At 38.4% G+C, this 26,994-nt stretch overlaps 1 long non-coding RNA gene across 1 annotated transcript in view; it reads right to left on the bottom strand.

Annotated features, from left to right (window-relative positions):
• Positions 1–8,168: 8,168 nt before the first annotated feature.
• Positions 8,169–26,994, bottom strand: part of LOC145982543 (uncharacterized) — a 71,746-nt gene continuing 52,920 nt past the window's right edge. Inside the window, exons 2-3 of the long non-coding RNA XR_014441071.1 lie at positions 14,366–14,521; positions 8,169–8,263 (exon numbers count right to left, since the gene is read on the bottom strand). This is a non-coding gene — a long non-coding RNA (uncharacterized LOC145982543). The remainder of the gene's footprint in view (positions 8,264–14,365; positions 14,522–26,994) is intronic.

The raw sequence follows: 26,994 nt of genomic DNA, 5'->3' as shown, positions 1-26,994 counted from the left end.
AAAAGATGCCATTGATGGTAAAATACTGATGATACACTCATAATTGATATAAAAGGTATATTACAGTAGAGAAGACATTTTTAAAATGAAAAATATTCTATTTATTGTGCTTAAACGTAAAGGCTACATCACAAATGTTATTGTATATTATTTTCTTCTTGATATTGCTTTTGTGAATTGTAAATTTATATATTGTTAATAACTTTAATAATACTGCTAATAAATGAAAAACTTGAAAAAAATACTTCGATGTCCGAACGACTTAAATTGAACCATAAAGTATTATCATGGAACTGTTTCTACTTGTGAACTCGAAAACATCATTGATACGTCACTATACTTGTCACAAGAACGTCTTGCACCAGCTCTAGAATAAGCGGCACTTGCAGCTCGGTGGTTTTGCAAGCAAATCTTCACACATTTCTTAGGCTTTAACTGATCAAATAGTGGACCTTAATGACATTATGTTCCCGATCACGTGAAACAAGAAGAATTTGACAGTAATAGCTAAGCTCACTGGAGAAATGGTCAAGTTACGTAAATAAAATATAAACGGGACGAAAGTAGAAGGCATACTCTAATGCGTGGGGTAAACCAGAAAGTATACGGCTACAGTCCTGCAAATAATTTCTCTATTTATAGTTAGGTTTCTCAAACATCCTTTCTTTCCTTTTTTTCTCAATCATCGTCTCTTTCTTTCTTTCGCTCTTGCTCCATTTCTTAAGCCCTTTCTTTACGGCTATGTCTCTCTTACTACCCATGACTTTCTGTCTTCCTTTTTCTCCCTTTTCCCGTTTTTTCTATCTTGCACGTGGTGGAAAAGCAGTATAGGTCGACGATCGACGTAATTATTTCGCTTTTCCACTTCGTTCAAAAAAAATATATTTTGTCATACGAAACTCAAAAGAACTCATTGAAATAATCGAGTTTGGAGAAAAGTCACAGATGAAGAAGATGGTTAAAAAAGGTGACCCCGCACAGCGACAAGGGCGCCACAAGCACGCTGAAATTCCCACAAAATACCCTTTACTGAAATATTAAGCGCTGATATGTACCGATATTTCAGTTATCTGCTGGTAGAAGTTGTGTAAATCGCGTGACTTTGTAACCATCTTTGAAGTGTAAGATCGCTACAAATGGTAACTACGCTAAGTATAGCAGAATATAGGCTCATTAATATATTCGATCAGAGGTCTTGTTATTTCAATGATTGAAACATTTTTGACTACTGCCAATAAGGTTATTTATTACATAATTGTTCAAATAATTATTGAATCTATTCTCATTAATATTCATTACAATGCAAATACAAAGCATGGTCATAATTTAACAAAGGACAACCAAGGATATTTATTATGATAGAACATTGCAACTATTACTTGTCTCTTATAAACTAATACTAACTAATAGACTAACCAACTTAGTACGTGTGCACTCTGGGGCTGCTCAGGAAGGAAGAACTCCTTAACAGGCGCATTCTCTCCCCTAGCAGAGAACGTCACGTGATCAAGAACAAAGGACAATCGAATACACGATAGTACCAGATCCTAATATTTTTATATTACCCCTAACGAGTATGTTACAACTTTCACCGAGTTGCATCGTAGTTGTTTACTACGATATCTCCTCAGATGTCTTTTAGGAGTTGAACAGAAGGGAATTCAATCGGAAAATCAGATTGTGTGAAGTCAGCGAATACGTTCAGGACAGGCTGGAAGTTATGTGAGGTTAGCAAATATTTAGACGTGTATACCGGTCCCTTAAGTGTCGTTAGAATGGATTAGGTTAAGGTAGGGTAGGTTCTGTCTACATGTTCGCTAACTTCACGAAAAATGATGTGTTCGCCAAGTTCTCATTCGATAAACTCACGCGATCGAAAATCATGTCAGACGAACTCAATAAAACAAAACTGAAGTAAAAAAAATTTCCAAAATAACTTCATATTGATTGCATTCCAGCCAGCAGAGGTTGCACAGCCTTCCCCCCCTCTGGTTGTCGACAATAATGCAAAAACAAGAGGAAAGAACAGAAGAGAAAAGCACAACTACTTTTGATAATCCCCTTCCCCCAAGCGAGCAGACTGCCGCTGCCAATACCGACAGCCAATAAAGAAAAACGGACAAAGTTTGTTACAGAAAGTGCTGCGAAGCCAGGGGCAAGTCATTGACTAGCCTCATACGGTTTTCTAATTACGTACACGCGAATGACAAGAACTCACAAAGGACCAATAGGCTTCAACGACGCCAGAGATAGAAAATAGTGCAGTTTCGGAAAGATATGAGAATGATTATTACAGAACTCAGCGTTAAGAAAGCTTTGCACAAATTCTCTGAAGTGATTATTTACAGGAAGCACTTCTTCAGATCTGGCAGCGACATGGAGTTATTATTGAAATAAAAGTATGTAGTTGTCCAAGAAGAATTGATTGTCACATACCGATGTCAGCTTTGCATAAATTTACATGCCAATCCAGGTTTAGCAAAAGTCTGGTTACATAGGCGAATTGCCACCATGGTTGTCAGACCTAACACCCCTGGATTTTTACTTGTGTGGGACAGAGGTGAGGTGAAATTTATTTATTACATGTAAGGATAAAGGGCAGTGAGTGTTACGGGAAGTCGATAAACTTGGGGAAACTAAGAGAAAATTAATTTTAAGGCGCTTTCAGACCGAAGGGACACGAGTTTCTTGGAAACCACCTCCAGAAATAAATTCAATTTTTCGAAACAAAGAGACACGACAAGCTACACGTGTCGCTGGGAATTGGGTCGTTTTCTCAGTGCCGTGCATCGTATTGTAGTTTACAACTTCAATAAATTATAATTATTTATTGGAACCACATACAGACTTCGTTTATATGTCAGTATGCAGCAAAACACTTCAAGTTTTGACTCACGTAGTGTGTAGTTGATCACATGCAGCGCCACCGGTCTATCGTTGAAAATGGCGACTCTCACTGGTGCGGAAAGAGCTAAGTGCGTGTTCTGGTTCTAAGAAACCAAGTCAGGAACGAGTGTCCAGCGAAAGTTTCGCACAGAATACGGCAAGGGGCCGCCCAGCAGACCAACAGTGTACAAATGGCACCAGACATTTATCGAAACAGGTTGTTTTGTGCGACACACAAAGGCTCCAGGGCGTTCACCCGTGGCTGGCGATGTGGTGGAAGCTGTTAGGGAGAGTTTTGTCCGCAATCCTCGAAAATCTACACGGCGTGCATCACGCGAAACTGGTATCCCTCAGACCACTGTTTGGCGTGTGTTGCGTAAACGTTTGGCCATGAAGCCAAACCGAGTGACCTTGGTTCAAGCACTAAGTGAAGCGGATAAACAAACCCGACAAATTCTGTGTTAACATGTTGAATCGTATCAGTGATGATGAGTCATTCTTGCACAATGTGGTATTCAGCGACGAATCAACTGTCCACTTTTCCGGCCGAGTCAACAAACACAATTGTTGCATTTGGGGCACGGAAAAACCACATGAGCACGTGCAGCTGGTTCGTGACAGTCCCAAAGTGAACGTGCTTTGCGCTGTTTCCAGAGAAAAGGTGTACGGACCATTCTTCTTTGCTGAGAGCACCATCACCGGCAAAGTCTATCTGGATATGCTCCAGAACTTCCTTCTTCCACAGTTGGATGAAGATGGCCATGATGGGCGCATATAGTGGCAACAAGATGGCGCCCCGCCGCACTACCTGACAGAGGTAAGTGAATTCCTTGATCATCGTTTCCCAGACAAGTGGATAGGTCGTGGTGGAGCAATTGCCTGGCCGCCACGGTCTCTAGATTACACTCCACTCCACTCGACTTCTTTTTGTGGAGGTTTGCGAAAGATAGGGTGTACACCCCTCCCCTACCTCATAATCTTCATGAACTTCAAGATCACATCACAACAGCCATCGCTAATGTTACCCCTGAAATGCTGGTTAATGTTTGGCAGGAAATTGACTTTCGTTGGGATGTGTCCAGGATGACCAACGGTGCACACATTGAACCATAACAGATTTCTAATAAAAAAACGTGAAGTGTGTTGCTGCATAATGACATATAAAACAAGTCTGTATGTGGTTCCAATAAATAATTATAAATTATTGAAGTTGTAAACTACATAAAAAATCACCCTGTATAGCTATGCAGTTCAATGGTCCCTAAATACCCTGTGTTCCCCCGAGACAAAGTTATGTAATTCTCGGATGGAGATTACACTTAATGCTAGCCACTTCATTGCCAGGACTTGTCAAATGCAAGTCAAAAATTAAAATCCAATGTTGAATGACAGATCGTCAGCAGTGTAATCATTATGAACGTCCTTCCTCAGAGAGTACCTTGTAGCCAGCAAATATCGCGAACCGTAATACTCAATTAGTAAATCGTTGTTAACATGTCAGCTTAATGATTGGCAGGACTTCTCCCAGCACACAGATTATACTCGTTTCACCCTCCAACAAAGGGGCACGGCACCAAAAACCAGTTAGTACTCATAATTGGGTTTAGGAGATTAGCCCCCCAATCCTCCAGCACCATACTGCAAAAGCAAATTTGATCTTCGTTTCAGAATTTTGACTTCAAACGCTTCATTAAGCCATTTCCTTGTTAAGCAATTGAACTTTAACAACTAGTGTACCTAATTTAGTAGAAAATTACGCCGAGATCTCTGTCGTTTTGCTGAACTAATTAGCAAAAACGAAAAATACACCTCCACCAATATGGTGTCATATGTGGAACTCATGTGAATTTCAAGAAGGTATTTATTTTCTCAGATTAGTCTCTTAATGCCCTAAAACATAAGCAATTGGAAGATTCAAAGTAAAAGGTTGAGTGCAGATATGACTGCCTATGACGATAAATTTCTGCTGCCATCAAGCTACCGTAAGAAAAGGGCAGTGACGATTTTTAAAGTGGTAATGGTCATTGCATAGCTACCCTAATTAATATAACTTTAATTATTCATTTTCCAAATATATATGATGCACGCAACCGTAATTTATAATCATTTTCTATGTTTAAACATGACAAAACATTCAAATTTGAATAAGAGAAAACGTTGCGTCTTTTTTGTTTGTAAATTAACGGGCACTCCGTTTAATTCTAACGGTATAACTTAAATTTTAGGTTACTTTTAAAAGTGTATATACCTATGCGTGTCGAATTCTGTACGAAAACACTTTGTCTCACTCTCTAACTTTCAAGAGGGGTTATGTTTGAAAGCAAAATTTACTTTCTTCGTTAATTTATCGAGGTAACGAGCAAATAAATTAAGGTAGATTTGAGAACGAAGCGACAAGAGGCACATCTCGCTTGGAAACCAACCATCACAAAGAAATGCAATGTTCCGATCCGTATGGAAACACTACTGACTGCACGTGTCGATTGTTGCTTGCGTCGCTCGGATTGGGCCGTTTTCTCATTATCGTGCATCGTGTAGCCTCGATCTGTTGTTCGCACGTGAGCGTTGAATGATTTGCTTTAGACCGAAGGGGCCCATATCGCTTGTCGCTTCGGTGTGAAATCTCCGTGTCCGTTGTAGCCTGTTGCTTCAGTCGCTTGAGGAATACACCAATCGAATGCATGCTTGTGCGGTTTGTCATGCCGCTACGGTGTGAAACGTTGCTCTTGATTGGCTCGTTTCCAAGCGACTTGTGTCCCGTGTCGCTTCGGTCTGAAATCTCCCTAAGAGTCCAAATAAACCTTCGTTATAAGTGCACTATATGCTGAGATAGGCTAATCAGAACTGGACCTACAGTTTAAATAAAAGTGAAATAACTGTGGAATGTACCTCCACCGAAGACCAACCTGGGGACCCTCCTACACAATTCAACTGCTGTACAACTACGCCATCGGGAAAAATCCTCTCTGTTCCTCTCATTTCCATTCCCTAATGCTCTGACAACGAAGGATGAGAACTTATTATCATCTCTCATCCAGAAAAAACAATTGCGCGGCTACTTTTCCTTCATTCAAGGATTATGATAAAAGAATCCTTTACAATTAGTTATGAAATATCCTTTTGCGCGAAACAGTTTGATTTGATTTCCTATATTTTACTTTGCTTCTTGTGCCACTTTTGGCTAATTAGAGAGGATGGAGAAGAGTGATGGCACGACGAAATTGATGAATGCACACTCACAAACATCCACGCCCAGGCCGGGATTCGAACCCGGGGACCCCTGGCGTCGTAGCGCGATGTGCTAACCACTCCGCCACAGGGGTCGGCGTTGTGCGAAACAGATCCCCGAAGTTAAACACTCTTATTGAATTAAGCAAGTTTAATTCTGGTAATTACGTATATTACATTACGAGAGAGAGTCAAATGAAAATGTTAATTGTGTTTTTGGTCTAGTATAGTTCTGCATGTCGAATTGCATAAGTTGTCTGTATTTTAGCACATCTTTTGCTGATCTTCATAATACTTAGTATATTTTCAAGTCTGAGTTTGTGCCTGTATATCTCAAGAGGAGGAATCTTTGGGATGCACGTGCAGTCACATGAGCCACTGCGAAGGTCTTTCCACAGGTGGCCAGAACAACCGCGAAAGGGATTCAGCGCGAAAGCGAAATTTTCGCGGTATATCAGTTTCCCGGTTATTCCGTTCGCGTGCAATCCGTTTCGCATTTATTCTTCTCGTTCGCATTCCTTCGCTCTTGTTCCATTCGCGATTAATCCGTTCCATGGCTTTTCCTCTCGCACTTATTTCTGTGTTCAATTCTGGTTTCTGAATTAATCAGTTTCGTTGTAATTTCTTTAGCGTTTATTCCTTCGCATATAGTCCGTATCACATTTAATCTCTTTTGCGGTTATTCCGCCACAACCTTTCCACACCTCTGCCTGTTCACTGAGGCCACTGTCGAACTTCCTTCCCCATTCGTAAACTTGCTGATGTGGTAAGCATGCATTGAATTTCCCTTTGCCGTTAGTTTTAGGCTTCCAGAAGTAAAGAAACCACTGGTCTTCGCTGATGCGAGTGGAGGAGGCGTCATTTTTTTTAAAAAAATGTTATGTTTAATTAATAAATATAAATTAAAGATAAAATTAAAATCAATACAAAATTAAATATAATGAAAAAATGAAAATTTAAAATTAAAAAAAAATTGCGTTTCGAATATCACTTCATCAGTGCCATTTTGTAAATAACAGTTAAGATCTCATGTAAATTTAGCTGTATGCAATCTGGTTGATAATGTTTGTCGAATTTTGAAGTTTTCATTTCTACTTCCACTCAGCTTAAACAAGCATTACAAAAATTGTGGAAATATTTTTAACACACTCTTAATACTTAGGTATACCGTTGCGCAGGACATTTATACCGTATGATAGTGAAATTATCTTATTAACTGTTTACCTATGTTACATTCTCATATCCGGAAGAAATGTTAACTAATTTATTGATTGAATTGCTTCATTCCACTTCGCTTTTTGTGCCACTTTTGGCAAATTTGCGAAGATGGGAATGAGTGATGATATGATGAAGTTTATGAATGGACACTGAAAAACATCCATACTCATGCCGGGATTCCAACCCGGGATCACTGAATTCTTAACTAATGTTTTAGTTAGTAGTCTGTGGCCTATCAGCTAATTTGTCAAACTACCATTGCCAAGAGATTATACCAAATATTACCATGAAGACATTAGGATAAATTTTGAATTCAAATATTTCAGATGTTGAAACATAAATATTGTTCTTCAAAACCAAAGGTATTTTCCAAATACTTGTTTTTGAGACACATGCAAGATCCATCAATTATCAAGATCCCTTCGAACCAACCGGCAGGTGGAAGTATTGGTACAATAATGTTTAGTAAATTATTAGAAAGATACAGAAAGCCCATCCACACTTAAGTATTCTGTAAATGCCGTACAAGATCCCAGATAGCTAGATGCGTCGCTTATTGCAGGGTCATTTCATTAGCTGCCAGGACAACCAATTAAATCTCTGCGTTGTTGCTACCTGCAGAATCTTGAATATATAATTTGCTACCACAGGTTTTCTCAATTCAGTGAGAGACTTCAAATGTGAAGCCATGAGGAAAATACTTATTGCCTTCAATTTGAGTTCTGGCAAATTGTGATGCCTGACATCCCAACCTTTCTAAATATTTCCAAAAATGCTAAATCTATATGAAATCGAAATATTATAATTTTATAACTTGCGTTATTTTGAAAGGAAATCTAGTACTTACTACATTCATCTTCCTCTTCATCCAAATCTGCGGTTGGAGGTTTGAGAAACATCGAGTCCCAGAAATTCCTCTCGTGCTCATCAGCTGGAAAGAAAATACATATATATCAGATGAATGTTTCATAGTGTTATCCATCAGTGAAAGTATTAGTAAATATACATAGCAAGCAGTGCTGTAGTCACTGGCGTACGCAGAAAGGGGTTGATTGGGCTACAATCTTCCCGAAATCAAATTTTCAAATGGAAGCAGTAGAGAACCCTGTGTAACCCAGAGTAAATGCAACCTCGCCTTAAAATAACATCGGATTACAACTTTTAATAGGTCAAAATGATAATTATGAAATATGTTACATCGTATTCCCCCTTCACCCCCAAACGCATATATATAATATCCACCTGTACAAGTCCTGCGTACGCCAGTGGCTGTAGTTTTAAACTTTTCAGAGGACATACCCTATGTATTGTGAAATGTCAATCGGAGACCATATTTCCCTTCACTTTGGATTATGTTTCCATTATATGTGGACTCGCGGTTACGTCGATTTGACCTTGGGCCATGTCCTTTGTGCTCGCATGTTAAGAGATGGTGTACCTCAATTCTCTTAATGTCTTTCAAACAGTGAGTACGTACACTTATTTGAACATTTTAGAACACAACGTTATGCGTATTATTCAAACTATTATTGTATATTTTCTTCATAATAAACTGGATAAGTACTGTCTGTTTAAAATTGTTAGACGTTTTATTTAAACGAATTTAAAAGTTACACTAAATTAGAAAAGAAATATATACTTCGTTTGTCATTTTCACATTTTTAAACATAATTGAAAAATTATTGTTTTCCGTCATTCCCCTCAAATTCCTACCTTGCCTCTGTAATAAATTCTGAAATTTTGAAATACGAAAATTCAAGTATAACTTACTCACCTAGTTTCCTGGGTGAAAGAAAAAATCTTTAAGTTCCCTAGCAACGTCCGTTTCCATGGTCAACAACAAACATGGAAAACCCGAAATAAATAGCAACGATATACATGTTCGCAATGAGTACCAATATCTATATCTGGACTGAATCTCCTTATCTAGATGTTACTCTTGTTTGACGCACTTTTTCAAACTAGGAATTTATCATAGAAACAATGTAGGATTTCCCTCCTGAAAACGGACGTTGCTAAGGACGTCAAAAAGGACATTTTCACGATTAAAGAAAGGACAGGGGACTGACTTTTTACTTTTCTTGTTGTTTCCAGCCATTTTCAGGGGGGGTGTAGTGCTGATCACATCACCTCCAAAATGGCCGAGATCGAGAATCTGTGGGTCCCGACCCCACTTCCACTTATATATACATCATGGTATGGTGCAAAGTGCATGGGGAACTTTATCTTAATTACAATCAGAAATTGTAAACTTCGTTTGGGTTCACCCTGTATACGTTTCCAATCGGGAGCATCATTTATGTCAACTCTATATTTCTCATCAGAGCAGTTTTGATCTTGCATGTCACTGCAGTGTGTTCCTATGTTGATTGCAAGCGCCTCTCCAAATGTAAAGAATACCAAGCGACAGGCTGAACACCAATATGCACAAGACGCCCGCGCAAGCTGAATTGAAATTCCAGGAGGCCAACTTATAAATCAATACAAGCGGAGACAGGTATTTATTTGAATGTGAAGTGTGTTTCGGAACGTTTATGCACGAGTTGATTTATGGGGCAGAAGTGCCCGAAAAGATAAAGGGGGATTAACAATAGCAGAAAGCAGAGGGTCGAATATGGGATGACATTTCTCAGGAGAATATTGGAAAACAATGGGGTGGAGGGGGTTGCTAGACTCTGATTCTCGGCGGCGTCTGTTATCGACAGAAGGTTTTCATATTGCTTTCGAGCACCAACGAGTGAGAGGCGTCTTCATCGCGTTTCAAGAATTCGGCTACTTCTTTTTTCAATACCCCCTGCTCGATGTGCCTTTTAGAAACAGCACCGATTCCAGAATAAATCGAGAGTCTAAAAAATCCTGAAAAAATATCCACGTGCGGCACTAGCGTACGCAGGATATTTTTTTTTCAGAGGGGCTGGAATTATAAAAGTGGATATCCAACTAACTAAGCAACTAACAAACTCTCTAGCCTTCTTAAACCCGAAGATTCATGACTGCAGCAACATAGGCCTTCCATATGTCCCTATCCTGAGCAAGATATATATACTCTTTTCCATCCCTACCAATTTCCTTTATTTCCATCTCAACATTATCCCTCCATCTTTGTCTTGGTCTACCTACTGGTCTCTTACCATTAGGTCTCCCAACAAGAATCCTCTAATCTCTTCTTTCCTCTTCCATTCCTGCAACATGGCCTGCCCACCTAAGTCTTCTTGATTTAATCATTCTAATAATATCTGGACATAAATACAAATTATGTAGTTCTAAATTATGTAACCTTTTCCACTCACCTGTCTCTTCATCCCTTTTAGGCCCAAATATATTCCTAAGGATATTATTTTCCAATACTCACAGTTTATGTTCCTCTTTCAATGTAAGGGACCAAGTTTCACATCCATATAATATTACTGGCAAAATTACTGTATTGTATATTTTAACTTTTAGTTTCTTAGATATTAAACGTGATGACAAAAGTTTATGAAGAGAGAAGTAACATGCGTTTCCTGAATTAAGCCTACTTTTTATTTCCTCATTAATATCATTTTCATTTGTTAGTATTACCCCAAAGTACTTGAATGTGTACATCCCCAGGTCAACATGTAGTATATTATGGATTTTATTACTAATGTTATGCAAGAAAGATCTGCTCAAAAATTTACCATTAATACCCCAGAATGACGTAGGTACATTGCATATATGAAATATCTACATAAAGTCATAAATGAAAACTTAAGATGCAGCATCCGACTCCACGAACTCTCCCTCAGAGTGCCTTAACATAAATCACGGATCAAGGAAACTTTCCACACTGCAACTTCCAGACTCTCACTCACATATAAAATATATAAACAACTAAACATTAATTATTACTGCAATTAAGCCATATTGCAATTCAAGAGTATAATTTTGTTACTATATAATAACAAATAAAATAAATTTTAAATTCTGAGAGATACTCTTACATAGTTGGCAATAAATATTTATAAATGATTTCTGATATGATGAATGTAAAATGATATTCGAAAAATGACGAAAGCAAATAAATACATATATGATCACTACACTCACACATAAACAACCACGTTACTGTGGAACACGTATGCCAATGAAGGGCTAAGGATATTGCGTACTTGCTGTCTTTGCCCAAACTCGGGATGAGTTGAAAAATCCCATTGTAGCTGCTGTGGGGTCAGTGTGAATGAACATGTTGGAGCCAGAACGGCACGAATCACATAGATGGTGTTGGTGTAACTAAAGGAGGCCACATCGAGTACTTATTACAATGTATGATATGAATTGTTATGAGATTTCATTCACATTGACCATTTGCTTCCAACTCTGACTTTAAAAGATCCAAATATACGGTCATACGAAATCCTAATCATTTTGAAACATCCTGTATTTATTCGACTTGGCAATCTAATATTTAAAAAAAAAAATCATTCAATATCAATTACATAACTTTCCATGCTGTCTATTTATTATTGCCTTTTCGAGGTTGCTTACTATCAAGAACACTTTTTCCAACGATGTTAATGAACTTTCTGTTTGTTCTTTGTCGACGAGCTCCGATTGTTTTCAGTGAAGCATTCTTCTCTCATGTTGCTTTCTAATGAAGTTATTTCTTCTCCACTTCATGGCCTGTGGCAGAAACAATACAGTCCCGTTGTCATAGCAACTTCACTTTCAGTATTTACAAAGTGCCTGAACATTCCAATAAAATTCCAAGAGACTCAATAATTCAATGTACTCGTGTGGTGTAACGTGTTGGTCGCGTACGAGAAAAAGGGCAATGAAGCCTCGTGGGAAGCGTGCAAAAACAGGTCCGGGATCAATTAAGGTACGCGCTTTAAATTAAGCAACAACCAACAGTTACAAGTCACAAGTTTGTTGAGGTTAATGGCCAGCGTTTATCACCGCCACCTCAGTCTCAAAAGAGAACCAATCCATAAGAGTGGGCAAAAAGAAAAGAAAGGGATATAATCCACTATGCGCGCCCCACCTAAAACCAATCAAAATGGACTTATAAACAAAAATATGTTCACAAAATATCGTGGAAAATTCACTCTGGTTTGGCTATTCACTAAAGAATCCTGCAATACGAAAGGGCACACTAATCATTCATAAAATATGTAACCAATACTACTCAATTAAATTCACCACTTCTTTTCTTACCAATAGTAACCTCATTACTTCTTTTCTCGTGGAAGGTTTCTGAAGAAAAGAATAGGACAGTATGCAAAGTTCAAAGACTTGAGTCAAAAATTTATTAGATTTAATCTCAAACAAGACCGATTAATATCTCAATTAACAACCAACATGAGAAACAATTTATCATGTACATACCCACTTTATCTTCATTAAAAATCATTCCAATTATAGCTTCGACAAATCATTCTTTTGATCTACAATCTGTCATTTGACATATTAAGAATATATTACAAATCTAAACGGTAACAAGAACGTGAATGTAATTCCAATTAAATCCTTTCAATTGTACACATCGTAAATCTATTAGTACACGAGATCAAATACTCACAATTGATTAACAAATGATCCACTATTGCCTCTTTTCTTTATCTTACAATAAATTATACAATCCTACTTTCTTTTCTTTGATGCTCCCAGTACTTTAATTTAATTTGTGCCACCCTCGCGTTAATTATTTTAGTATTTAAACATTCGCAATGGTGAATGGTAAATTTGTCACGCGTACGCCTTGCTTAATTTTAATGTTACGTAAACGTCGCAAGTTCCATTTTTCCCTTTTTATTGTAATGCAATAGATCTAACAACTCGTTGCTCATTAATTAATTAATGTGTGATCAATTTGCGATTTTGAATAGGTTATACTTTTGTCGCCCTTTCTTTCCCTTTTTTACTTATTTAAACTTTTGACTCAGCCATAATAAATGTACACGGATCTGTCACAATTCACGATTTGCACTTCGCAGAAACAAGGGGGGAGTTGACACTGTACGTACCTCCGATAAACTGCTCAAAAATGTTCCAAGGACCAATACAACTCTGCTATGGGCGATACGTCAAACGACACCCTGGCTTCCTTCTCGTTCTGACATCAGAGCGTGGGGGTAACGTCTCGAAACGTCCATCGGCTTATTCCTCAGTCACAATCCTGTATACTGGTCCGCGTTGTTGGAGACTGGACTAATCTGACAAGGGTCTGGTAATGTTCTCACTTCAGTCAAATGTCACTCCATTTACGCGTGCAAAGTTCGTCTAGAAAAATGCAGTTCTGCCCCATGTTAATTTGTAAGCGGCAAAAAGGTGTGAGACGAAGGCACTTATAGTACTTGGCGTTGAATTGAGAGAGAGTATCCAGTAACGTTGCGTGCAAACAAAATCAAAAAATGTAAAGTCTCGACCCGCGAGACAACTTGCACACTTAAACACGCCTCATACTCTCTCTGTCTTCCTCTCGTGACCCGAGTCACGCTGGCTGTTTCGCGAAGCTCTGCGAAGTCGGAACTGAACTGTGTTTGCCTGCTCGAGAAGCGAGCTCCGAGCAAAAGGTCAGTGGAGACCTCTAGCGGGGACTAGTATAACCAACAAAGACAAAAGTGACGCAAGGCGTACGAAGAATGAGGAAGTGTGAAGCTTTTCCACGCGGAATTATTACGTAATACTTTTTATTACGAAAAGCGTAGGAAAAACGTCACAGTGGTTAGTATTAAAGATTCAAATCTCAGAGCCCTCTGGAGCCTTTTCGAAGCAACGGATTGCAGTGGAACTTGGTGTCGAGGCCATGAAAAGCATGGGGAAGAAAATACCAACGAAAAATAATTACTTCAAATTTTCGCCACCAGGTGAAGAAGGCGCCTATACAGGATCGAGACGTCACGTTTATTGTGTTTTTTGTACGTAAGTAAAACTGCCATGTTCAACGAATTTAATGTTTCTTTAAAATATTAGCATTCCAGCAGCCTTAAGGATTGCTGGTCTGCGGTGCAGTTCCACTGTTGCACTACATAAATGTAAGAGTTAGTAACATTCAACAGACTAGAGTACTCACTGCAGTTCCACTCGTCGCTGCCGTCCGGGCAGTCGGAGTTGCCGTCGCAGTTCTGTTGCTGTTGGACGCACAGGTTGCTGCTGTTGCAGTGGAAGGTCCCGATGGCACACTCCGTCTGCACGCACTGCTTCCACTCCAGGCCTACCACCCACGAGACTAGGGAAGAAGGAAACAGCGGTACCATCTTATATTGAAACACACATGACATTATGCTCACATCTTAGCATTATATATCAACGTAGCTAGTACCAATCATACGCCAGGAGCATCATGTTTAAACTAGTACATATTCTTACTGATTGGAGATTTCAGGAGTCTCTGGCCTGAACATGGGTGTTTTTTGAGAGTCTCATCATCTCGATTAGCCAAAGGTTAAAGTAAAGTGACACTATATAGGAAAATTAAAAAAAAAATTTAAAAAATATATTAATTTGGATCGTAGAAACCCACAATTGTGTAGTATGGAAGATATTAATAGTGGCGGGTTGTTACGGTTCAAGACTATTGTTTCTTCGGATAATAACTGAAACTGACTCTACTCTCTATTCATGTGACAAATATGAACCCTACAATTATATCCACAATAGCTCTGTCATCCATGTATGTTTGTGAATGTCCCTTCATCCATTTATCATATCACCCATTCACCCCCTTGTCGCGATGATCCAAACCATCAGAACTAGCGACGTACAACCACCTAATTAAATCATTCAATACACCCAATAGAGGATTGAACCAGGGGCGGATTTAGTGGATGTTCCATATAGCCTGGGTTTTCCCCTTGAGTATGCCACTAACTAAAACCTCGTCAGTTAGAATGTGTTAGTTTTATAATATTCAGGCAGGCTTGCACCAAGCTGTTCTCGGCATATTTCTTATGTTACTAGTATTCTTTATGCCACAGGAACTCAGCATAGATTGATTGATTGATTTGCTTTATTTTACTTCGCCCATGCCCAGGCCGGCATTCGAACCCGGGACCCCTGGTGTCGTAGCGCGATGTGCTAACCATTCCGCCATGGGGGCCGGCAGGAACTGAGCATAGAAAATTCCTCACTGAGGTATTTATTCTTTTCACTCGTTTTTTAATGAAATTTCTACCAAAGTTTTCTGCTCTGAAATATTGAATACTGTTATGAAACCAGAAGAGTAGAAACATAAAAAACTACAATGAGAATGATAAGCATTAGCCGAACCTCATTGAGATGGTGCAGAATATCATTACTAGGCATTTGTTTTATACAAGATCAAAGTCCCCGTAATTTAGAAGGCTTGCTAAAAAATATGACTCCAGAGGAGATGACCGTTTTTTTTTTTCCTATAGCTGTGTGAACTTTTTATTTAATTTTCTTCATGAAGTTGGGGCACACCAGTGATTCTCGATTGAACTGCAGTGGCACCGTTGTGTGTTGCGACGATTCGCCACTGGTGGAGCGAAATAAAATTGTTAACATTAATGGAAATGTAATTTTTAAAAAATTGAGAGTTCCTGGGGTGAAAACAAGAGGGAACGTTTCTATATGTTGGACCCTTCCTCGAAACTTTTGTGAATCCGCCAGTGAACAGAACACTGTAATACTTCACAATATGTTAAATTAGCCAGAGACTGTTAATATGCATTATGAATGATGCACACTAAAACAGTAATCGTATAGTTTTAGAAATCAACAATTCCAACTCATAATAAAACTATTGCATTAAGTGTAGTGATATCACAATAAATATACCCTGGTTGTTTACAAAAGAAGAAATATCATTATAGTATTTTCAGCCTTTCCTTTATCTCAATCTCAAACTTCTGTTAAAAGTTGGCGCTCCATTTCACACAATAAATACATATGTTTTGTTCTTAGTTTGTTAATAAAATTCACAAAAACTTTATTGTTGCCTTAAAATGCTTGTCAATATACAATTTAAACTTTATATTACCACCTAATCTCTTTACCTATACAATCCTCGGTTTATTGTAAAGTTGACTAAAATATTTACATTGTTTAACACCATTGTATTGTTAAATTAGTAATTAAACTTGAGTCATTGCACATGGGAATTTGTATTCAACTACAGCTTTATGTTTGTGACATATTTTCAAGTCAGTAATTTGAAATATGATTTGATTGATTGATTTAGTTTATTTTACTTCGCGTTTTGTGCCTCTTGGCTAATTTGCGAAGATGGGGATGAGTGATTAAATTGATGAATGGACATTCACAAACAACCAAGCCCGACCGGGATTCGAACCCGGGACCCTTGGCGTCGCAGCGCGATGTGCTAACCACTCGGCCACAGGGCAGGCAGTAAGTAATTTGAAAAATTGACATCCGAATACATCATGTCGTGGGCTTAAAAAATAAGTTTTGACTGGGTTGGTAGTACGATAACGAAGAATAAGGACACATGCTTCGAGTTAGAATAGACTATTAGAACTCAGGAGAAGAATGGATGGATTGATTTGGTTTATTTTACTTCGCTTTTCTACCACTTCTAGCTAATCGCAGAGATGACAATGACATTGACGAAAGGAGAATCAGAAATACAAGAGCAGGACACAATTCAAGTTATACAGAGGATTATACCGACGGTTGTGTCCAGGCGTCAGAACCTCAGGAGTCTCGAACAATGCTGTCCAGGGTGTACTACGTAGATCAGCTTGACATTTGGGCGCCTTCAGAAATGTTCACCATTTATACCCCTGGAAACGCTGTGTGCAGAAACATGTATAATTATTATTTGTATCATATTTATATTGCGAGCAAAATTGATACCTCCGGGCGGAGCCTTTGAATTAAAGTCCACTCTCGTACATAAAGGCTCACCGAGACTGGGCATGCAGTTTAATGTGAGATCCGAACCACTATATGCCTTTACCGACCGGGTATCGAACCCGTGCCCGAGCGCTTTGAGTGGCCAACTGACTCTAGCAACTGAAAGTTCCTGGTTCGAATCTAGCCTAACATGAATGTTTCTTTCTGAATATGGACTCATAAATATAATTTAATCATCGTTCATTTTAAATGCTTCGACTGACCAAGAGCTATCGATTGATTGATTGATTTGATTTATTTTACTTCGCTTTTCTTCCACTTTTGGCTAACTGCGAAGATGAGAATGAATTGTGATACGATGCAAGGACAATCACAAACACAGCACAAGACACGAGTCCCATAGAGGATCAGTGTCCAGACGCCAGAGTCTCGCTAGTCTGCAATAGAATTGCAACCAGAAATTCTGATTAGGGTAATGTTAAGGAGTTACTGGAAATATGTAACTCTCTTACAGTTACTTAAATAGTTTTAAAAGTAGCTAGTTACAGTTACAATTCCTTAAAAACTCCTGTTTCTTTCAAACACTGGTGTGTAGATAAATTTATGACGCACATCACTACTTGGGAGTATATAAAGGGGAAAGGGTGTTTGTTCTTTTTTTCCTGCTCACGTGCCTTCCTTCCACTTATCACTAGACCTCGGATTTTTAGGTTCTAAAAAGTGTGCTTTTAGGTTCCTAAAATAGGCTCTAAAAATCCTAAAAAAGGGTTCTAAAAATCCCGAAATAGGTTCTAAAAACCTTAAATTAGGCTAAAAAATCCTGAAATAGGTTGTAAAAAGACTTAATTTGGTACAAAATTCCTGAAAAATACTGATTAGATACAATTCTTAAAAATAAAAGTTCACAAGAACTGTAATAACCAAATTTCATTTATTTATATCATTTTTTAAATTATCTATAAATTATTATAATACTGTAGTTGTGCTGTTCGAAAATGTTACTTGTTGATATGAAAAAATGAATTACGTATGTATAATTTGCTGCACAATATCAGGGTGGCTACTCACTTGGAATTCCTTGAATTTCGGGAATAATTAGCTCTGGAAATCATTCATATATTTTGGCAAAACATGAAAAAATGGTAAAAGCGGATGTATTCTCTATTCCAATTTTTTTTCCGTAGACGTGAAAAATTGCAACTTTTATTAATCCAAATCCCATAAAGTCTATACATGTTTATAAATGAACTGAGGAAAGTATCTCTCAGTTGCTTATGTTTTATTTTATTATTTTCTTTAGGAAGAAATAGAAAGCTACATGGAAAATATAACCAAATTTTCTCAATCCGTTTACTTTGTTAGTGTCTCTTGCAGAACAATCTATCTGACAGACGGAAGACTATTGAAAAGTAATATATCTTGAAGTTGATTAGGTATATATTTATTTGGTACATTGGAATAATACAAACCCTTTATATCGTTAATATTTTTGTCTGTGGAAAAAAGGGTGATAGTCGGTAATACGTAGGTTGAAATAGAGAAAACATCTGCTTGAATTTTTGGAAAGTTTGCCTTGAAAACCAGGAATTATATTTGAATTTTATCATGGTCCTAGTGACCACCATGAATCTTTTTGCGATATCAACACTCAAACTCCGCCTTTTGTCTGTGAAGATCACTTCATGTGCTGAAACTTTCAACAGAAACATAGTCAGTAGTGTAAATTTGAATGCTGAAACATTACTTCGCAAGGCGTGAATGCCATAAAGGACCAAACTGACACGAGAGTGAGCAAGGCCGGACAGATCAGAAGTTTGCACTTGGGACTCTGCAGGCAGTACAGATGAGTGGGTGCCAAAACTGAGAATGGGGAGGGGGCAAGGTCAGTTTAGGCAAGGCTTAGCATTAAGAGTAAAAAGTAGGGGAGAACTGTCCCCTTTCGCCGCCACTGTCTGCAGGTAACAGTAACGTCAGACATTTTTTTTTTAAAAAAAACTTTGATAAACATCATATTCTTGGAGGGAGGAAAATTGACAGATAACGTGTTTCAAACACGCCAGTCATTGAATTATTTCACCACCAAACCTAGTAAATACTTCTGAGATATAAAAATCCTATAAAACCTAAAATAATATAAAAACCTAAAAAAGGTTTAATTTAGGTACATAAACCTAAAATAGGTTCTAACAAGCAAAATAGTTTATTTTAGGCACTATAAAACTTAGTCAGTTGTTTCGTTTTTTTTAATGAAACTGATATAACTTTTTATTTCTTATTTACCTGTAAAGGAAAAAAATAGGTTAAAAACCTAAAATCCGAGGTCTACTTATCACTTCCCCCTTGCTCCCTCTGCTTGAGATGCTTCTATTGAAGGCCTCAGTGATGGCTTCCTCGCGGTAAGCTGGCGGAAATTAGATATACACGAGCCGGGATTACAGCAGTGTGCCCGGGTAAGAATGCCAGGACAAGAAATTCCTCTGAGAAGTGAAGCGGAAGATATCATTCACAAGTGTCGCTAGTTTTCTCAAAATTTCTGGAAGGGGTGGGGTTAGCTACTTCACTGTGCACGCCAGTGATCAAAACCCATGTAGAAGATTAACTTAATATGATTTGTGATTTAGAAGTATGAAGGCTCAACGATGTATTTGTGCGTTTCATGTGACGTCAGGGTTCGCACCGCCGCCCTGTTCGTGTCCAAGTTGTTTGCATGTGTAAGGAAATACTCGCCACGTAGTGTTCGTTATACCTGCGCCAAGTAAACGTTTCTTGTTAGTTGTTAGAACTGTGCAAAATATCTGACAGAAAATCGACAGAAAAAGATATGGAGAAAAAGCGAAGTTTTTCGGTGTAGATCCATAACGATAACAAAATAAAAGGGGCCTAAACCTTTGGCCAACTGTAGTTGTAACGGTCGGATTGACCATTACTGGTTTTGGTATATTGTAATAATTAATTGCTGGCCAGCTACAAGGTGTAGGGTTAAGTAATATGTTTCCATGAGTGTACTTTTATGTTGTTATTGCATGTAAGTGTATGTGCTTATTGGATTGTGCTTTGCTGGATGTTAGATTCCCCTGTTTTTTACCTCCCCGGTTGGGGGAGCTAGCTGTCTTACAAAAGACCGTTGGCAGTGGAATTTTCCAACCCTACGGGGTCCACGTCCACGGACGTTTACCACGGCTATAAAAAAGGCCAGTGGGTTTTAGCGAAAAAACAGTGTTTCCCCATTGATCGACGGAAGAGGAACGTCTCCTCAAGTTTAGTCCACTTATGGTGGCTAAACTGGATATAATAATGTAGCATCTGGTTATGGCAGCCCCTGTTGCTGTCCCAAGTCCCCTTTTAGAAAAAGCTTTGATTTTGTGGATATTTCCGTATTGAATAATTGATGCCCAAAGGAAGGAGTGAAGGCGTAAGGAAACGCATTTGTAACGGAATATCATTTAAGCTGAGGATAGGCCCACGGAGAAAGTTATGTTAACTCTGCGGTAAAGGAAGTATCGATGGTTATGCCATAGGTGCGCAAATATATTGATTTAGAGATTTGGTCATTTGGTCTATGCAAGACACTCATGGAAACGCTCTGTAAAATATGTATATATATATACATATATATATATATATATATATATATATATATATATATATATATATATATATATATATATATAACTACGTATAATAAACCAATATATCCTACGAGAATGTTATGATTTCAAGAACAACGGTACTGTCCATTTAACCAGTTGTATATTCACTTGCTGTATATGTGTAAACGAACCAGCGACATAAAAATATAAATTGTTATGTGAAACCCCCCCTTTTGTAATTCCGGCGCAAATATAATCTGCTCGCTTGGCACCCAGGATGAGGTGAAAGGAGAGATTGAGGGATTAAGACAGGAAGTAATCCAGAGGGGCGGATAGCAACGAGGGATAGGGGGGCCGACGCTTTCACATAGTCCACATGTGTTTATTTACTTGACCCAGCTATCTGGAATTAATTTGTTTTTGTATTTATTAGTGGTTCGGATTCTGCTTGAAATATTTACATCCAGTACAGATTACCTGTAAATTCGAAGGCTCTAACCTAGTCGTTTGTTTTCTTTCAAGGTTTGGTCAAGCGCTGTAATTTGAAATATTGAGTTGCTCGAAAACAGTAATTTGACTACTTGCTTTAACATTTTGGGATATGGCATCCTCCGTGACGGAGTGGTTAACACAAACCGCGCTACGATGCTATAGGTCTCTGGTTCGAATCCCGGCTTGGGCAAAGGTGTCCTTTGTGAGTGTCCCTTAATGAATTTCATCATATCATCACTCAGCCTAGTCTTAACAATTAGCCAAAACTGGCAGTAAAGCGAAGTAAAATGAAGGAAATTAATCAATCCATTTGGGATACTTTGATATATCATTATGTTTTAACCAAGCAGTGCTTTTTCCTCTGACAGTATGCAAAGCCTACTACCGGCATCTCTTCTCATGGATCGACTAATAGTTTGTGTTAAATAACGAAATATAAATAATCAAGTACAAACGTACAATTATCAAGATGAATTTAACTTTGAATGTTATCATTTTTACGTCAAACCACCTTTCTATCAAAAAACAAGAGGACACTACTTGCAAGTATGATTAAACACACCGGTTCGATATTTTGTACTAAAATTCACGGAGAAAGGTGAAATACGATGAACTTACCTGAGATGCAACGTTCACTGCACACTCTGTAATGTTTGTTTTGTTCATTAATGTTGGCACGATTTATTCTCGCCAACAATTATAGAGTAGGGATGGCCAGATCCGAATCCTGGTGGATCCGAAATTCGGATCCGGTTGGTTCCGGATCCTAAGGATTCGGATCCTAAAATTTTTCGGATCCGGAATTTCCAGATCCGGATCCGGATCCGGTACTTTCGGGTCCGGATCCAGAACTTTCGGATCCGGATCCAGAATTTTCGGATCCGGATCCGGTACTTTTGGATCCGGATCCGGAATATTCGGATCCGGATCCGTTTTACCATCCCACATGCGCTTCTTTGGAAAGTAAGAATGTGCTTATAACATATTGTTACCTGCTAATATACATATATATATATATATATATATATTGTGTGTGTGCGCGTTGGCGATTTGTAATTAATTAATACACTTACAAGGGAGGTCTAAGTCTCCCCCTTCGATTTCCATGAAACTTGGCAGGTGTATAGAGCCCCCCCCCCTCAAATGTCAAGATGAGGAGAAATTGAAGTAGGGATCTGACCCCGAAACCACGTAAATATGGCATAGGAAGAAACAGGGGGCATTGGGCCTCTCTATACACCTGTCAAATTTCATGGGAATCGGAGGGGGACACAGGTGTCAGATGATCCCCACGTCAATTTGTCCTCATCTTGACATTTGAGGCGGGTTTTGCCCCCTAAAATAGTTTTTTAGCCGAAACAAAAAAACACGTATTTCTTACTTTGGGCCCCTCTATACACCTGCGAAGTTGCATGAAAATCGGAGGGGGACACAGGTGTCAGATCCTTACTTCAATTTGTCCTCATCTTGACATTTGAGGGGATTTTGCAGGAGCGTGCCGTGACCTTCCGTCATAGGCAAGCGATGGGTTAATTTTTCGTTTCGGTTAATTATAACAATTTCAAATACAATATAGGCTTACACACATCCCCATTTACAGTAATGTGCATAATGGTGACGTATCGGGCTTGAGTGTCTGCATATATATCGTAAAATAAAATCTTCACCGCACGGTTTTTAAAGAAGAAAAACAGCCTCTCGATATAAACTTGTAAATTCCAACCATGAAGAAAATAACGATTTACCTGATATTTGAGGGCAACTGTAAATTAAATTACGTTCTTTTTTAACCCTGAAAATAATAAACATCCTATTAGCATAAAGTTTCGATTTTAAATAAACGGACGGGTTTCGGTTTCTGACTTAGCTAGAATTATGAATCATGACTAACAGGACGATAGAGTGTTTATGTAATTATCATTCGCTCAATCGAATCGTAGAATTTAAATGAAAAATACAGAAAAAATATTAAGCAATCAAATTATAAATTGAAAAAAAATATTACCTTACTTAAGTTGGAATTCCTGCCGTCTGTTCTTCTTGGTGAATTCATCTATCACGTCTCCATAAAAATCTTCGCCCCTATTGCACAGCTCGCTTAATAACGTGCTTTCGATTGAAAGCAATGCCAAATTTGATAAACGCTCTTGCCTTTGATTACTGCGACAGTAAGTTTTGATTCTCTTCAAGGCAGAAAATGACCTTTCCACAGATGCTGTTGTCACAGGAATAATCATAACCAGCAAACACAGTTTACGTAGTTCAGCCATACAACCATTGAGTTGCATGTGGTGCAGGTACTTATACAAATCACAAACATTTTTATCACGGAAATCTTCAGATTTATACATTACAGTTAGTTCACTTTTCAGGCGGAGGCAATCAAAATGACGGCCATATGTAGCCTGCAAAGATTGTAAGGTGCCGTCAGGGAAATGTTGAGAATTATGTGGGAATTTTCTACTATCTAGCAATTCGAGAAATGAAAGTTTGTCAAGGTTTGCATATCTTGTCCTTATTTGCATAGTGATTGTATCGAGAATTTCAACGAATACTCGTCTGTAGTACCGAACGGCATCCTCGTCGGATGTAACACCTCTTTGACAAAATTTTGACAGATTCTTATGAATTTCCATTCGATTCCAGAACGCGTTGAAACTGTTCCTCTTGTCTTCCATTACCCTCAAACACTCCATTACTTTTTTCTGGCAGTATGATATGTCATTACATTTTGCTTGGAGAATATCGAACAGAACATCAATGTATTGGAATATTTCATCAAATAACTGCAAGCAAAAGACAAATGGAAAGCTACCTAGTCTTCCACAAAACTCACTAGCTTCGTTGTAAGTGTTGGTGTCCCAGTCAGCGGGGTGTCTGTAATTTCTTCGAACAACTCAATTAAAGATTCCCTGTAATTATTAACAGTTTGGACAAGTCTAGAATTGAAGTTCCACCTTGTGGTTGCAACACGTGGCAACCTTTTCTGAACTATTCGGTATAGTAGATCGGTGCGTTTGGTAGAAACAGAGAAAAAGGCAGCTAACCCAGAGAGCGTTTTGAAAAAAATACTACTTTCTTAACGCTGTTTGCAGATTGCACCAGCATTAAATTTAAGACATGCGTGTAGCAGTGAACAAACATAGCTTCTGGATACTTTTCACGTACTTTTGATTGTAAACCATTCAGTTCACTTGCCATTACTGCTGCACCATCATAAGCCTGCGAAACGATCTTGTTGCCCAAATTAAATTCTTCAATTACTTTGAAAACGTGTTGGCTTAATACTGTTGCTGTTCTGTCTTTACTGACGTCATCAAAGCAAATAAATCTCTCGCAAACCAAACCATCTGATCTTACGTATCGTAAAACTGTTGAAAGTTGTGACTTATTACTGACATCTGACGCTTCATCAAGCAGTATGGAAACAAATGTGCTAGCTGAGATTTCTGTTTTAATTTCTTTCATTAGTGAAGAACTGATGCTTTCAATATGATCGTTTTGAATTCTATTTGAGAGCCCAGTAAACACTGTTGCAGTTTCCAAATGATTGCAAAGAACAGGATCATATTTACTTATCAATTTGCTTAATTCTAGGTAATTTCCTCTATTGGTTGAACCTTGTTTCGTCATGACCTCTAAATCCAAGTTCCTGTTTACCAAGGAAACATGTTACGTCTATAAATCTTTTCAAAATTTCTCTGTTTTTCTTCACAGTTTCATTGTGTTTTAAAACTGCAGCTTTCTTTTGCAGATCTAATTGTATATCAATTCTGGACTTTCCGAATGTCTTCAGTTGGATGCAAGCTCAGATGTGATTTTGGGAACGTTCATGTCTTTGCACTGCATTATAAAAATTGCTCAAGTCACTGTAGCCTGTATAGTTCCATGGTCCTAAATTTGTATTGAACAAAACACATGGCCAACAAAATAATTTATTAAGATCATTGCTGCCACATAACCACATAATATTGTTGTACTGAGATGTTTTAAAATGCCTAATGAAAACTTTCCCATCTTTCTTAGTTGGTTTGGTTATGCACAGTTCAGGACACGGTCGCTCATGGTTCACAAGCTCCAACTTTTCACCATATGTTCTCGAACTGAATGGTTTTGAAAGAAGGTCCCTAATCAAGTCCTTACCTGCACCACTGCAAATCGATGGCTCGTCTGGTATGTCACCCATGGCGGAAATTTTCAATATAGAACCATACTTTTACACCAGGTACAAAAACACGACACATAAACAGAAAAACACAGCACAGTATCACAGTAAAAAACAACAAGCATTCGCAGCACCCACGCTTCTAAATTAACCTTCCTTTTCGCAGTGTTACATACCCTCCATATTTCCGAGTAACTGACCACACGACGAATATGTTCAAGTACCGGCTGTGATTTCACTTCTTATAAAATCATATACGACTGGTAATAACTGGCTAACTTAATAATGTAATTTGTTGATTACTATACAGCTTCAAACATGAAAATCGTACCGCATTAAGTGGTGCTACGGATGCACAGAAAATTCTGGAAGTTAGCAACACTTGTGGACGAATTCTTTCCAACACCCTTGCCAAAGACAGATGCGGTCTTGGAGTTGCTTGCCCTCGCCTTTTTTCTTCGTGGACGGGGACGGACAGTGACCATGGAAGAACTGCATAAGTCACTGGAAAAGCGGGGAGAAAGGCGAGCAGTCCTCTTCTTCTAACGCGGTCAATCGTGCCGCATCGCCCAGCGTCGTCAAGAGTGTAGCTGGTTTATGTTTCAAGCCAAAAGAACAGAACATAGGGGAAATGAAAATTCTGAAATGTAAATATCTTATAGTAAATAAATTCCATTCTAATGTGTATAAAGGCATTGAAAAACACGAACTTAAGATATCAAAAGTGTTTTAAAAAACAACGCAAGCGGCGCTTGCCCCGCATCTCTTTACCGCACGCTTCTGGGATTTTGCCCCCTAAAACAGTGTTCAGCTGAAACAAAAAAGAAACACGTATTTCTTCCTTTGGGCCCCTCTATACACCTACCACGTTTCATGGAAATCGGAGGGGAACACAGGGGTCAGACCCCACTTCAATTTGTCCTCATATTGACATTTGAGGGGGTGGGGCTGCCCACTAAATCAGTTTTTTAGCCGAAACAAAACAAAACACGTATTTCTTCCTTTGGGCCCGTTTATACACGCACCTGCCAAGTATCATGGAAATCGGAGGGGGACACAGGGGTCAGATCCTCACTTCAATTTGTCCTCATCTTCACATTTGAGGGGGTTTTGCCCCCTAAAACCGTTTTTTAGCTGAAACAAGAAACACGTATTTCTTCCATTGGGCCCCACTATACACCTGCCAAGTTTCATGAAATCGGAGGGACACAGGGGTCAGATTCTCACTTCAATTTGTCCTCATCTTGACATTTGAGGGGGTTTTGCCCCCTAAAACTTTTTTAGCTGAAAAAAACACGTATTTCTTCCTTTGGGCCCCACTATACGCCTGCCAAGTTTTATGGAAATCGGAGGGGGACACTTAGATAACCTCCCTTGTTAGTCTTACACTTTGTAATTATATAACAGTGCATATATATAATGTTTTATTTTAATTTGTAAAACTGTAACTGTAGAACAATTGTATAATTTTTGTATAACATTTCCATCTTGTTATATGTGTTAAAGGTTTCATCCTGGAATGGAATGTCTCACATTTATGTGTGTTTTCATTTCCAATACATTCGAATGAATACATATTCGTTTCAATGACATTTACAAAATCACCTCTGATATTTT

Source organism: Lepisma saccharinum, unplaced genomic scaffold (genome assembly GCF_977018435.1).
Source record: "Lepisma saccharinum unplaced genomic scaffold, izLepSacc3.1 HAP1_SCAFFOLD_238, whole genome shotgun sequence".
Lineage (NCBI taxonomy): Eukaryota > Metazoa > Arthropoda > Insecta > Zygentoma > Lepismatidae > Lepisma > Lepisma saccharinum.
Note: the sequence above shows the minus strand (reverse complement) of the source record. Positions and strands in the feature narration are given on the sequence as shown.